Below are 12,596 nucleotides of genomic sequence, written 5' to 3' on the forward strand. Positions count from 1 at the left end.
TCGTTTTAAAACAAGAAGAGGTCAGGAAAAAGTCACGATCTAACAAACGTTTTGTACAGGGAAATGCGTACAATAATAATAATAAAAATAATAATAATAATAATACATGGCAAGCACCCGTATCACCTAACACAGCCACACATCGATCAAGACGCACCCAACACATGGCTAAGAAAAGGCAATATATACAGTGAGACGGAAGGATTCGTGATTGCAATACAGGATCAAACAATAAACACCAGATATTACAGCAAGCATATTATTAAGGATCCCAATACCACAACAAATAAATGCAGACTTTGCAAACAACAAATAGATACAGTAGATCACATTACAACCGACGTGCAATACTAGCAAACACGGAATACACCAGAAGACATGACAATGTAGCAAAAATAATACAACAACAACTTGCCATACAACATAAAATAATAAAACAACACGTTCCCACATACAAGTATGCACCACAAAATATACTGGAGAATGATGAATACAAATTATACTGGAACAGAACCATTATAACAGATAAAACAACACCACATAACTAACCTGCATTTCTTCGTGGTGGAGCAATTTTAATGGTCAATAGTGTAGCTGTAATTGGATGTCTTCCCTGTAAACAATTTTGTCGTAGCTTCTATTCAGTATTTTAGCATCAACGACCATCAGTCTTATGGTACATAAAGCTAGAGGCAAGATAAGATTAATTCCTGACGCTAGAGTCATAAATAAAATAATTGTACCCATGACAACATATCTGGAGAATATAAATGAACTAACACAAAAATTTCACAGCGTATATTATCTAATAAACATCGATCTCCGAGCCTAATCTGATATGGAAAATTGGATGAGGAACCACGGAAACACAAAGTATTTATTTATGAAGGACGTAGTTATCAATTGAAAATATTGTCTTTTGGACTAAGTATTAGTTTTGAGATATTTATTTCGGTTTTGGACTCTGTCCAAGGGCTTGAATTCAAAAGTCAACTTACTCTTTTTGTAGATGATTTACTGATTTCTACGATTTCAAGGGATGGGCATCTGGAAATCTGAGTGAACCTGTTCAAAGTTTTTGAGCTCAGTACACCCATGCAACATTGCGCCTCTTCACACCATGACACATGGACCATCTGAACAATCGTTTTCGACATGCTCATATGGCGAGAGATGAGAACACGCAATGCATGCAGGAAAATTGTCGAACATGGTAGTTCTAGTGGTCCAGGTCTATTGGGTCGGGATGCATAATGTTTCATCGGCGTAATCTCCAAATCAGTCATTGGTCAACGTGATCGTAACACTGTGCTCCTTCCGACTGTGCTTTACCTCTGGAGTGTATTCGGCCCTGACATCATTTCTCGGGATGATAAAATGCGAGTTTATCGAACAGCGCAGGGTGGAGGAGCTCTGGGAACGGATTGATATTGGTTCGTGTTCCCCTTCGAGAGGGTGTGGGAGCCGCACTGCATCACGGCAACACGTACCAACGACCGTGCAGTAGTTCTCAACCACTCTGGTCAAGAAGTGGAACGCTCTGCCACGAGAACTTCTTACCAACCTTGTTGCCAACGTAGGAGTAGGTTGTAGAGCATGCATCGTTATTGTCTTTGGTAAAGGGTCATATTGGTTCGTCTATTTGCATATTTTTACAGTTAGCTTCTCTACTTTATCGTAGAAATTCTTCCTATGTATGGTTCAAGTTTCATTGAGCTATCTTAGTTGGTAGCGACACGTCATACGAAAGTTACTTACGGGAAACTTATGCTCCTGACAGAAAAATTGATTCATCGTTAAATCCAGTCACTAATATGCCGTTCTCTTTAACACTCTTTACTGTTGCAGGGAAGAAACAGGTTATGGCACCATAAAGATGGTTAGTGATTTACTTACGGCTGTTTATAATTCTTCAGCTGTGCAGTTTTGAATCTCACAACAACTCTATGACTGAAAGAAAAGGTGCCGTATCGGTAGCCTATAAACGCAGTGCTTATAAATGCAGAGAGCAATGAAACTGAAGAGAGTGTCACCAAGCGAAATATCTTCAAAGGAGATTTTCTCAGTTCGCTATGGTTCATATCGCGTGTTCATGCACTGTTAAAGTTTCTATTCAAAATGGTTCAAATGGCTCAGAGCACTATGGGACTTAACTTCATCTAAGGTCATCAGTCCCCTAGAACTTAGAACTACTTAAATCTTACTAACCTAAGGACATCACACACATCCATGCCTCAGGCAGGATTCGAACCTGCGACCGTAGCTGTCGCGTGGTTCTAGACTGTAGCGCCTAGGACCGATCGGCCACCCCGGCCGGCTAAAGTTTCTGTATTCAAACAGTGGCATTCGTCTGAAATCTTGGCAATGGAAACCTTACACGTTCAGCCATCGTGCGTTCTTGGACTCCATTACGTATGTGCTGAAAATTAACGACAACTCAGAGAAAATTATAAAACAACATACAAGCTTTTACTAAGGTCGTCAAAAGCCTACCGAGAAATACACCAAGTAATTACACTGAACAACCACTTGATTATTGGCAACGAGCATTGTGGCATGACAAGGTATGTTGGACGTACCTCTTACAATTTTTGCATGATTTTGTTAGTGGACTACAGCCACCAGCGGGCAGCTGCTATCGCAGTGGAAGATGTACGGTACTTTCAAAACGCCCCCAGACGTAGGTCGTTAAGAACAACCGGTGGGCATGTGTAAGGCGTTCCAGGGATAGCAACGTTGGACTTGACTAAACATTTTAGGCATAGACTGAGGATAATCACAGAGGACTCGCAGGAAAACACACGAAAAATGCTGTCGAATACTAATGAAAATTCCTGGATGTGAAAGTACTAGTTTTTGTTTTTAAGAGTTAAATTTTCAGTTAGTTCTATGAAGAAAAATAGTAAGTAGTCTCATAACAGAATTTTTTGATATAAAATGCATTTTAACCATCAGCTTTTCATTTATCCGGTTAGTCAACCACCGGTTTCGCCTATTAACCATAATCCAACAGATTTTGCTTTTAACTAATGTGTTGTGTCCTACATCGTGGATGATGGTTAATAAACGAAAACGGAGGATGACCAACGGGACAAATAAACAGCTCATGGTTGAAGTGCATTTTATACAGGGTGACAATTATTGAACTATATGGGAAAAAAACATAAATTAGTTACAAACTACAGCGTGCACACACTTTATGCAACATGTAAACGTCGCTACAGAAATTCGTATTTAGTTTATGATACGTTCGATATACCTGCTATCATTGAAGGTGATGTGGCGCAGACGAACAGCGAAATTCAGCGTGACCCGGTAAAGTGTCGGAACATCGATGCTGTCGATGACCTCCTGAATGTCTGTTTTCAGCTCGGCAATGGTTTGGGGGTTATTCCTGTAACCTTGTCTTTATTACAGCCCCACAAAAAGAAGCCGCATGTTTGCAGATCCGGAGAATATGGCGGTGAATCGAGGCCCATGCCAGTGGGCTCTGGGTATCCCAGAGCCAGAATACGGTCTCCAAAGGGCTCCTCCAGAACATCAAACACTCTCCTGCTTCCATTGGGTCGAGCTCCGGCTTGCATGAATCACATCTTGTCGAAATAAGGATCACTTTGGATTATGGGAATGGAATCATCTTCCAAAACCTTCGCGTATCGTTCGGCGGTCACTGTGTCATCAAGGAACATCGCACCCATTATTCCGTGAATGGACACTGCACATCACACAGTCACCCGTTGAGGGTGAAGAGAATTCTCGATCGCGAAATGCGGGTTCTCAGTCCCCCAAATGCTCCAATTTTTCTTACTGACGAACCCATCAAGATGAAAGTGGGCTTCGTCGCTAAACCAAACTATGCAAGCGCATACTAATTCCCATCGTGCCCCGCGGCCAACGATGCAGTTTTAGCGTCCGAACGCAAACCGTTCTGAAGTTATGACGATTTTATTTCATATAGTTCAGTAACTGTTCGTCTATAAAATACTTTACAGCTGTCGAACCTCACTTTATGGAAACATGATAACAGAAGGCTGCGAACGAAGTAGTAACTATGTTTGAGACTGACTCATTTCTGCAGGAGCTGTAAGAGAATTTTAACGTGTCTCAGTCTGTAGTAAACTAATCGAAGTTAGAATGTGTTCAGAATATGTGTAGCAATTTGCAAAGTGCAAATAGTTAGAGTTGTTTAAGCATATTATAAATTTTTGTTATTTTTGAGGCTTTTTAATTTGTAGAAACACATAGCATCCCAAAGTATCAAAATTCTTCTACGGTAATACTGACGCATAGCCACGAACCAGTATTCATTTCATTTAGCAATCCAGAATTGAGAGGTTCGCTCAATCTCCGTTTGATAGGATCAGGAGCTAAGAGACTACATAGAGAAGACGCCAGAATGATGGTGAGTCTCTGGCACCTGTTGAGAGACCTTATCGAGTCGCCACCTATATTTGGGCTTTGTCAGAAGTGACGCTCACCGCAGACCACAATCTAGTTTAAAATTAACTTGCTCCTACTGAGTGATAGGAGGCGATCTGTATGTATTCAACATGAAGGAAGACAACTTCTCTGTTGCTGTATTAGTAGATATAGTTTTTAACTGCTACAAAAAATTTGTAACCACAATTTTATCATCACAATTGTATCATAATTTTATTAAAGTTATATATATGTATATTTCCAGTTGCAAACGGCCCCCAGTGGGACCGAATGTCAACAAGTTCTCTAGTTTCTTACGTCGAATCATTTCAGTGGCGATCCTGTATCAGTGAAGTACTCTACGATTTGTAATAGGGACGGATCCACTTGGCGAAATGTATTGTACGAGGGCTGTTCAGTAAAGAATGATCGTAGTTTCTATTTGACAACATACCTTTACTCATCCTCATAATTTTGATAGTCGTTCTCAAAATAGTTTCCTCTGAATCCGATGGACTTGTCCCAGCGTTTCGATGCACCTTCTGATGATTGATAATGGCTCCCACGAAGGCATTTCTTCACGTCAGGGAATAGAAAAAGTCACATGGGGCTAAATCCGGACTATAGGAACGGTGAGGGATGCACTTCACGTTGATTTTTGTGAGATATTCAGCAACAACATTGGCAATATGCGGCCGCTCATTATCGTGTTGCAGCATCCAGCCTGTTTCACGGAAATGTGCCTGATATGGACTTGCAATGTGTTCAGGACATCCCTGTAGTATTGTCCAGCTACTGACGTGTGTGCAGGTACAACATGCTGATAAATCATATCATGAATATCAAAGAGTGACATGACAATAGCTTTCCAAACAGAAGCAACCATTTTTGCTTTTTTGGGGGCTGGTGATGGAGGAGATTTCCACACTGAGCTTCACTGTTTGCTCTCAGGATCAAAACAATGTAACCAAATATCATCAGCAGTGATTACATTTGAAAGAAACTCCGGATCTTCCTCTAACAACAACTTTAACTGCGTGCAGACCTGCACGCGAATGTCCTTTTGTTCGGAAATCGACAGCCTTCGAACCCATTGTCCACAAACACGTGTCATGTGTAATTTTTCCGTCACCAACGTTTGGATGGCACCCAATGAAATGCTCAGTCTTTCAGAAAGTGATCTTAAGGTAATTCGTCGATAGTGTCTCACAATTACAACACTGTTGATGATTTCTTCCGTAACAGCAGTAACCGGAGCCACCTTCCTTTAAAATTGACTGTCTCCCCTCTTTAAACATTTTAAATCACCTTCGAGCTGTGCTGTAGGGAAGAACAGACTCTCTATAGGCCTCTTGTAACATTTTATAGGCCTCAGCTGAAGATTTGTAGAGACGAAAGCAAAATTTCAAAGCCGCCTATTGTTCCTCGCGTGTTACCTCCATTGCAGCGGTAGACGATACTGAACATGTCTGACCTTGCCAGCCTCTCACAGGCGGGAACCAGGAGTCCCAACAATGAAACTACTACAGCGAGTTTGTTGCACATTAAAATTTGGAAATTTGTGGTAAGGTCTTATGGGACCAAACTGCTGAGGTCATCTGACCCTAAGCTTACGCACTACTTAATCTAACTTACACTAAGGACAACACACACACACCCATGCCCGAGGGAGGACTCGAAGTTCCGGCAGGGGGCGGGGGGGAAGGGGGGGGGGTGGCGCCGCGCATTGCACATTAAACTAACAGAATTTCATAAGATTAAATTTTAGCGCGAGAAATTATGACCATAAAAAATAATGATCACTCTTTATTGAACAACCCTCGTAAATACTAGATTTAGCTTTGATACGCTAATGCATCTTACCTCAACTATCCGGTTAAGTAAGTTATGAAGTCCATATATAGCTCCAATCAGGCACATCAGCTAACGGCTGTAAGATGGCCAACTTTTGATGGTGTTATTAGATGTGATAATACTTGTAAAGTAAAATGATATATTTGAAGAATTGTGGTCAGAGAAACAGTTGTTAGACAACAGTATCTGTGTCTGCGAAGGCAGCACTGTGGAGTTGTATAATCTTTAACAGTCAGTAGTGGAAAGCTGCAGTGTGCAGCAGGTGGGGTTCTCGAAGTGTACAGTGTAATGCATGGACGTACTTTCGGAAGTATGTGAGTTGCAGATTTATTAGGAGGAGGAATGATGACTCAGAACAATGGTTGGATATCATACAGACATAAAACAGGGTTTTGTAATGAAAAATAAGTTATTATTTCATGAGGAAAAAGGTTTATATGTATTTTTGTAGACTTGTGTTGTTGGTCGATTTCACCCTCTTCACAGTCGAGTTTTTAATAGTGATTCTATTCACTGATCTTCTGAGTTAATTTGCTGTACCATGGAAGTTAATTAAATTAATTTTCATACTAGAGTATATATATATATATATATATATATATATATATATATATATATATATATATATATATTATAAGTTCCTTCTTAACAGAAATTTCAGAACTTAAAGGTTGAGTTATGTGTTTCATTAGCATTCTGTGTCAAGATTATGAACTCAATCTCGCTGGACCAACGCTAGTTAGTTTTTAGCAGTATTTTATTAGCTTCTTCGGAGACTTGTTGTGTTTCTGTTTCAGCCAGTACTTCATTTCGCATGTGAGATTCATAATAAATGATTGTTTCGTTTTCTTTGCGCAATGAAGGACCTGTCAGTTTCTTTATTTTACCACGGCCATTTGTCAGTGCAGAAATTTTCGTATGTTCCAGATTACATTGTTATACAGATTGACATTACAATTTCTTTTGTAAAGTAAGTTTTTTTTCTCTTTTTCCAAAACAGTTCGCACTGACCGAGTCTCCTGAGCATGAAATTTATTGCTTATTTGTTTTCTTATGCATGAGTTCGGTTTTCACTCACACAGGATTCTTTTCAGTTTCATATAAGTGATGTGGCTTTGAGCTCAGTAGCACGTGTAGGTTGTCCGTTCACATTGCCAAGCTTGTATTTACGATAACACACACTCAAGTAAAGGCTAGTCACTTACACGACCTTGCCGCAATGGTAACACTGCTTCTCGCGGGATCACTAACTTAAGCGCTTTCACCTGGATGGCTGACCGTCCGGTCTGCCGAGCGCTGTTGGCAAGCAGGGTGCATTCAGCCCTTGTGAGACAAATTGAGGAGCTACCTGATTGAGAAGCAGCGGCTCCGGTCACAAAACTGAAAAAGGGCGGCAGAGCGGTGTGCTGACCAAATGTCCCTTCATATCCACATCCACTAACGCCTATGTGCTCAGGATGACACGGTGGTGGGTCAGTACCATTGTTTCTTCTGAGACTGTTCGGACCGAGTTCAGTTTAGTTTAGTTTAAAAAATGCTTCAAATGGCTCTGAGCACTATGGGACTTAACTTCTGATGTCATCAGTCCCCTACAACTTAGAACTACTTAAACCCAACTAACCTAAGGACATCACATACATCCATGCCCGAGGCAGGATTCGAACCTGCGACCGCAGCGGTCGCGCGGTTCCAGACTAGCACCTAGAACCGCTCGGCCACTTTGGCCGGCTTAGTTTAGTTTAATTAGACAGTTGTATTAACTTTTATCAGAGTATGTATAATAATAATTCACTCTGTTACATTAATGACATTTTAGACTATTTTTCATAATCTAATATGTTTAGACGTTTTGTACACTATTCACAGATCAGATGATGGTAACTGTTTTTACCTAATACGGTCATGGTAAACAAAAGTTTTAAAAATGCTGTCCCAGCTGAGAAATTGTCTCCCTTCAAGCTGACAAGTTTATAGATTTGTGTCTTTAACTGGAGATACCTAACGTAAAGTGAATGGATAACAGTGAATCACCAGCGATACCACCTCAAGTCATGCTATAAAATTCCCAGTGATGAACGTATTGGTACTCAGCATTATTGACATATTATACAACATAGTGAACTGTCCTGCCATAGTGCTCTAAGGTAGAGACAGCCCCACAACAACTAACACCTAAAGTACGCAGAGAAATTAAATACAATGAACTGATGGAAGCAGTTTTTTGTGTTTATGGTTTATGAACGCTCAATGGCGAGGCTATCAGCGCCCTTATTAAAACAGGTAGAAACGTTAGTCACAGGCGACACAAATATCACAGTATGGAGATGTAAGAGAATAAAAAAATCCTAATATTGATACAGAAAACTGAGCAACAACAAGACACTCTAGAAATTTGTGACAGGTGGAGAGGGAATTGGAAATGAGTGGGGATGTTTTTCCTCACCTGCCTGATCTCTTAAAGATGTTACATTTACTATTATTGAGAGTGACTGAAGTCAGTACATTATAAGAAGCGCACGATACATAGCAGAAAACAAGCAGATTTCTGCAAATCATTAAAAACTCTATAACGTAGCAAACAGTAGTGTGATAGCTCTCAAGAATTATGACTAGGCAGGTTCATTTAAAAAATCTGTGAAAACCAGAACACATTTAATGTAGAGGCTTAAGATGAACTAATGTAGAGGATGTAAGCGATCGTGAGCATAATGTAGCATGTGCTTACATTTTGATGACATTTACAAGACTGATGACTAATAACCGAAGGTACAACGGATAATTTTTACTTTTGTATATGCTCAGTCAATTATTCCAGCAATCATTTATTTTTCGATTTTTTCACATAACATTTTTCATGCTGCCATTTCGCCTTATCTTTCCTACACTTCCTATTTATTTCATTAGTAAGTGTCTTTTACAGTGTGGGCAAATAAAAGTGGCCCGAACAAGTGGATACGATTGGACCATTTGTGGCAGCATTAACGGAACAGGAAAAGACCTGCAGCTACTTCCAACAGCAAGGAGAAACTGCCCATTCAGCCGGCCGAATCTTGGGGCACATTTACACGACCTTCACGCCTGACAGTTGTTAGCAGAGGTCCTAGCTGGCCACCGAGGCCACCTGATCCGTCAGTGTGCCACTACTATCTATGTATTGAGAGCCCTCAAGTCTAAAGTGTATCGCAACAACCCCCATAGTCTTCAAGAATTGGAGCAGAACATTTTGTATAGGATTGCAACAATCCCAGCAGTCCAGCTTCGATCCGCCTTCAGAAACTTGTTGACCGGGGTCCAAACGCGTCAAGAGATAAATGGCGGTCATTTCAACCTCTGTTATAATCAGGTTAATACTGTATTCCCTTTCCTCTGTTATGTTCCTTTGTACTCTGAAACTCTGTTCTACGGGCCAATTTTATTTACTCCATCCCTTATTTCTGCTCTCCTGAATTTCTCTTAACATTTATTAATATAAGACGACCGAAATGTAACATTTATCTTGATGGTGATTTACGAAAAACGTAATCGTCTATATTGCATCGACTGCTTTGGAGATACGCTTCTATTGAAGTTTACGGTTTCCCGAATCTGGAAAATCGTTTTGCAGTGAGATTATTCGCGGTCTTCGTAGGAAAACAGAAAGCACCGCGCATGTGCATAAATTTCTTCTTTGGAAGAATCACCATCAGGAGCAGCACGCAAGACCTGTCATGGCCGGTAACAAACGAGCCACGATGAAAGGTTTCATAACGAGAAGAGCCCCGTGGGAGGTGCGCTGTCCTCAGACGGAGACGGTTACGACTTTTTTCTTTTTTTTTTTTACAGCTTATATAAGGGGATGTAATAGGGTGGGGTAAAGAGGGAAGAGAGGCGCGGAAGGGGAGACGGGAGCTAATCTGATGAGCACAATCCAGCAAATGAGTTTCGTGTCGCTCTCTCTGCGCTAGACGCAGGGATCCAAGCGAGGAGTTCTTTAGGGCTTGTTTCAGGTTACGTACGAACTTCCAACATGATATCCGTCACAACAATAAGTTCACCGATTTTTTTTATTGATAGAATATATAAGGAAAGGAGCACATTTTGGCTTTTTAATACGACCCACACTACTAAAATACTCTGAACTACTATGTCGTGGTCGGGTGAATTTCTTGTTGAAACTCGACGTCTATTCCTGGCTCGCTAATGAGTGAAAGAAAATTCCGTGTCCGCGTGCTCGTGCGATGAGGCGTGACGTCGCATGTTTTGTAAACGCAAGCGCAGTTTGTCGTTGTGTGTTGCTGTTACTGTCAGCTCATGTGGAGGACCGTTACACATACTCTTCAGCAGCTGAAACCAGATAGCAATAATTTTTAACCCCTCCTCCTTGCAACTAAAATTATGGGAGTGTTTAGTAATTTCTGCACCCTCTCTGTATAGATGGTGAGTGGTAACTGGATTCCAGTGCTGAAGAAGATGAGGGTGCCTGTATCTGTGTTAGTTCAAAAATGGTTCAAATGGCTCTGAGCACTATGGGACTTAACTTCTCATGTCATCAGTCCCCTAGAACTTAGAACTACTTCAACCTAACTAACTTAAGGACATCACACACATCCATGCCCAAGGCAGGATTCGAACCTGCTACCAAATCGGTCACACGGTTCCAGGCTGTAGTGCCTAGAACCGCTCGGCCACTACGGCCGGCTATCTGTGTTAGTCCAAAATTGCATACACTATCTGATCAAAATTTCTGAACACCCATATGCTGTGCAGATTTGAACACTAGGTGTCACGAGAAGCGGACTCGCCAGTTTCAAAGGAGATAAGGACTATGGTGATGTCAGTAGACAAGCATGGAATCAGCAGAAGTAATCACTGGTGAGTTCCAAAGTGCCTTCAGCAGTCCACCTAGCACAATGACTGTGCGTAGGGAGTAAAAATGAATGACGTGCAATGGTTGAGTAGCTCCTCTTATGCCAAGCACTTCTGGAGTCAGTGCTAAGCCATGCTCGAGGTGGTGTAAAGGGCGACGCCACTGGGCCGTGGATGACTGGAAACTATTGGTATGTAGTGATGAATCACGCCACACTCAGCGGAAATCCGCTGGAGAGGTTTGATTACGGGGAAATGTCTGGAGAACTTTATTTAGCATCAAAGTTTACTGCCAGCTGTGTAGTAAAGAGGAGGTAGTGCCACAATATGGAGGGACGTTTCGTATTTGTGTGGTCCCCTTGCTGCGTTCAAGAAAACGCCAAATGTAGGAAGATGTGAACACATTTTACGGATTTATGTACTGTGTACAGTGAAGTAATAGTTGGAGGCGATGATTGTTTATTAGCAGCATGACAGTGCACCCTGTCATGGAATAGTATCTGTGAGGCTTCAGTTTCAGCACAATGACATTCCTGAAATGAACTGGCCTACCCGGGCTCCCGACCTGAACCTGATGGAACACCTTTGGGACGAGTTACAATATCAGTACCGCGCGAGACACCACTGTCCGGATCGGTACATTATACGGTTTCAGCTCTTAAGCAAGAACGTTTCTGTTCCTTCACAGACGTTCACACACTTCCTTAATAGCGTCGCCAGTAGAGTTCAAGCGGTCATAAAGGCGGAGAGTGCACGCACACCATGTTAATATCCACTAATGGGTGTCCCTATACTTTTAGTATTAGTATTAGTTATGTCATGTTCCGTAGATCATTTTCTCGATTATTTTATCGATATGATGTCGAGCAAGTCAGATTACAAGATATATATACACACATACATGAATAGTGCTAATATTAATATTACTGAAATTTTTAGCTCTACACAAGCAACTACATTTAGAGGTACTTGATGCAATACACATACATGAATAGTGCTAATATTAATATTACTGAAATTTTTAGCTTTACACATGCAACTGCATTTAGAGGTACTAGATGCAATAGTGTAAATATGTGCTCAAAAATAGATGTAACTGCACAAAACAGTTTTAGATTGTTGATGGGAAAGCTCTGAACCTCAGACAAAACTGATTGTGTTAATGGTATCGAGTTTTTTTTCTAGATAAATCGTCACATGTTAGCAATGCGGCTTCATCAAGGCAGCGTTAGAATTCACTGGTCTCCGCTGTTACTAAAAGTCAGCACCTACTGTGCTGAATAAAAGTTTAAGTCCACAGACCGACTCGAGAACCCCCCATTCAGTGTAGTCACAGCGTAGTCTGTCTTACCACACGGCTATAATAGGAACACGGCTACATCGGCGTATTTACCAGTTTCGAGAAGACATCTAACACCTTCCAGGAGCAAGAAAACATTAATTTTCGGTATTTCATGTAACTACTGACCGAATTTAAA

This window comes from Schistocerca americana, chromosome 3, assembly GCF_021461395.2.
Source record: "Schistocerca americana isolate TAMUIC-IGC-003095 chromosome 3, iqSchAmer2.1, whole genome shotgun sequence".
NCBI lineage: Eukaryota > Metazoa > Arthropoda > Insecta > Orthoptera > Acrididae > Schistocerca > Schistocerca americana.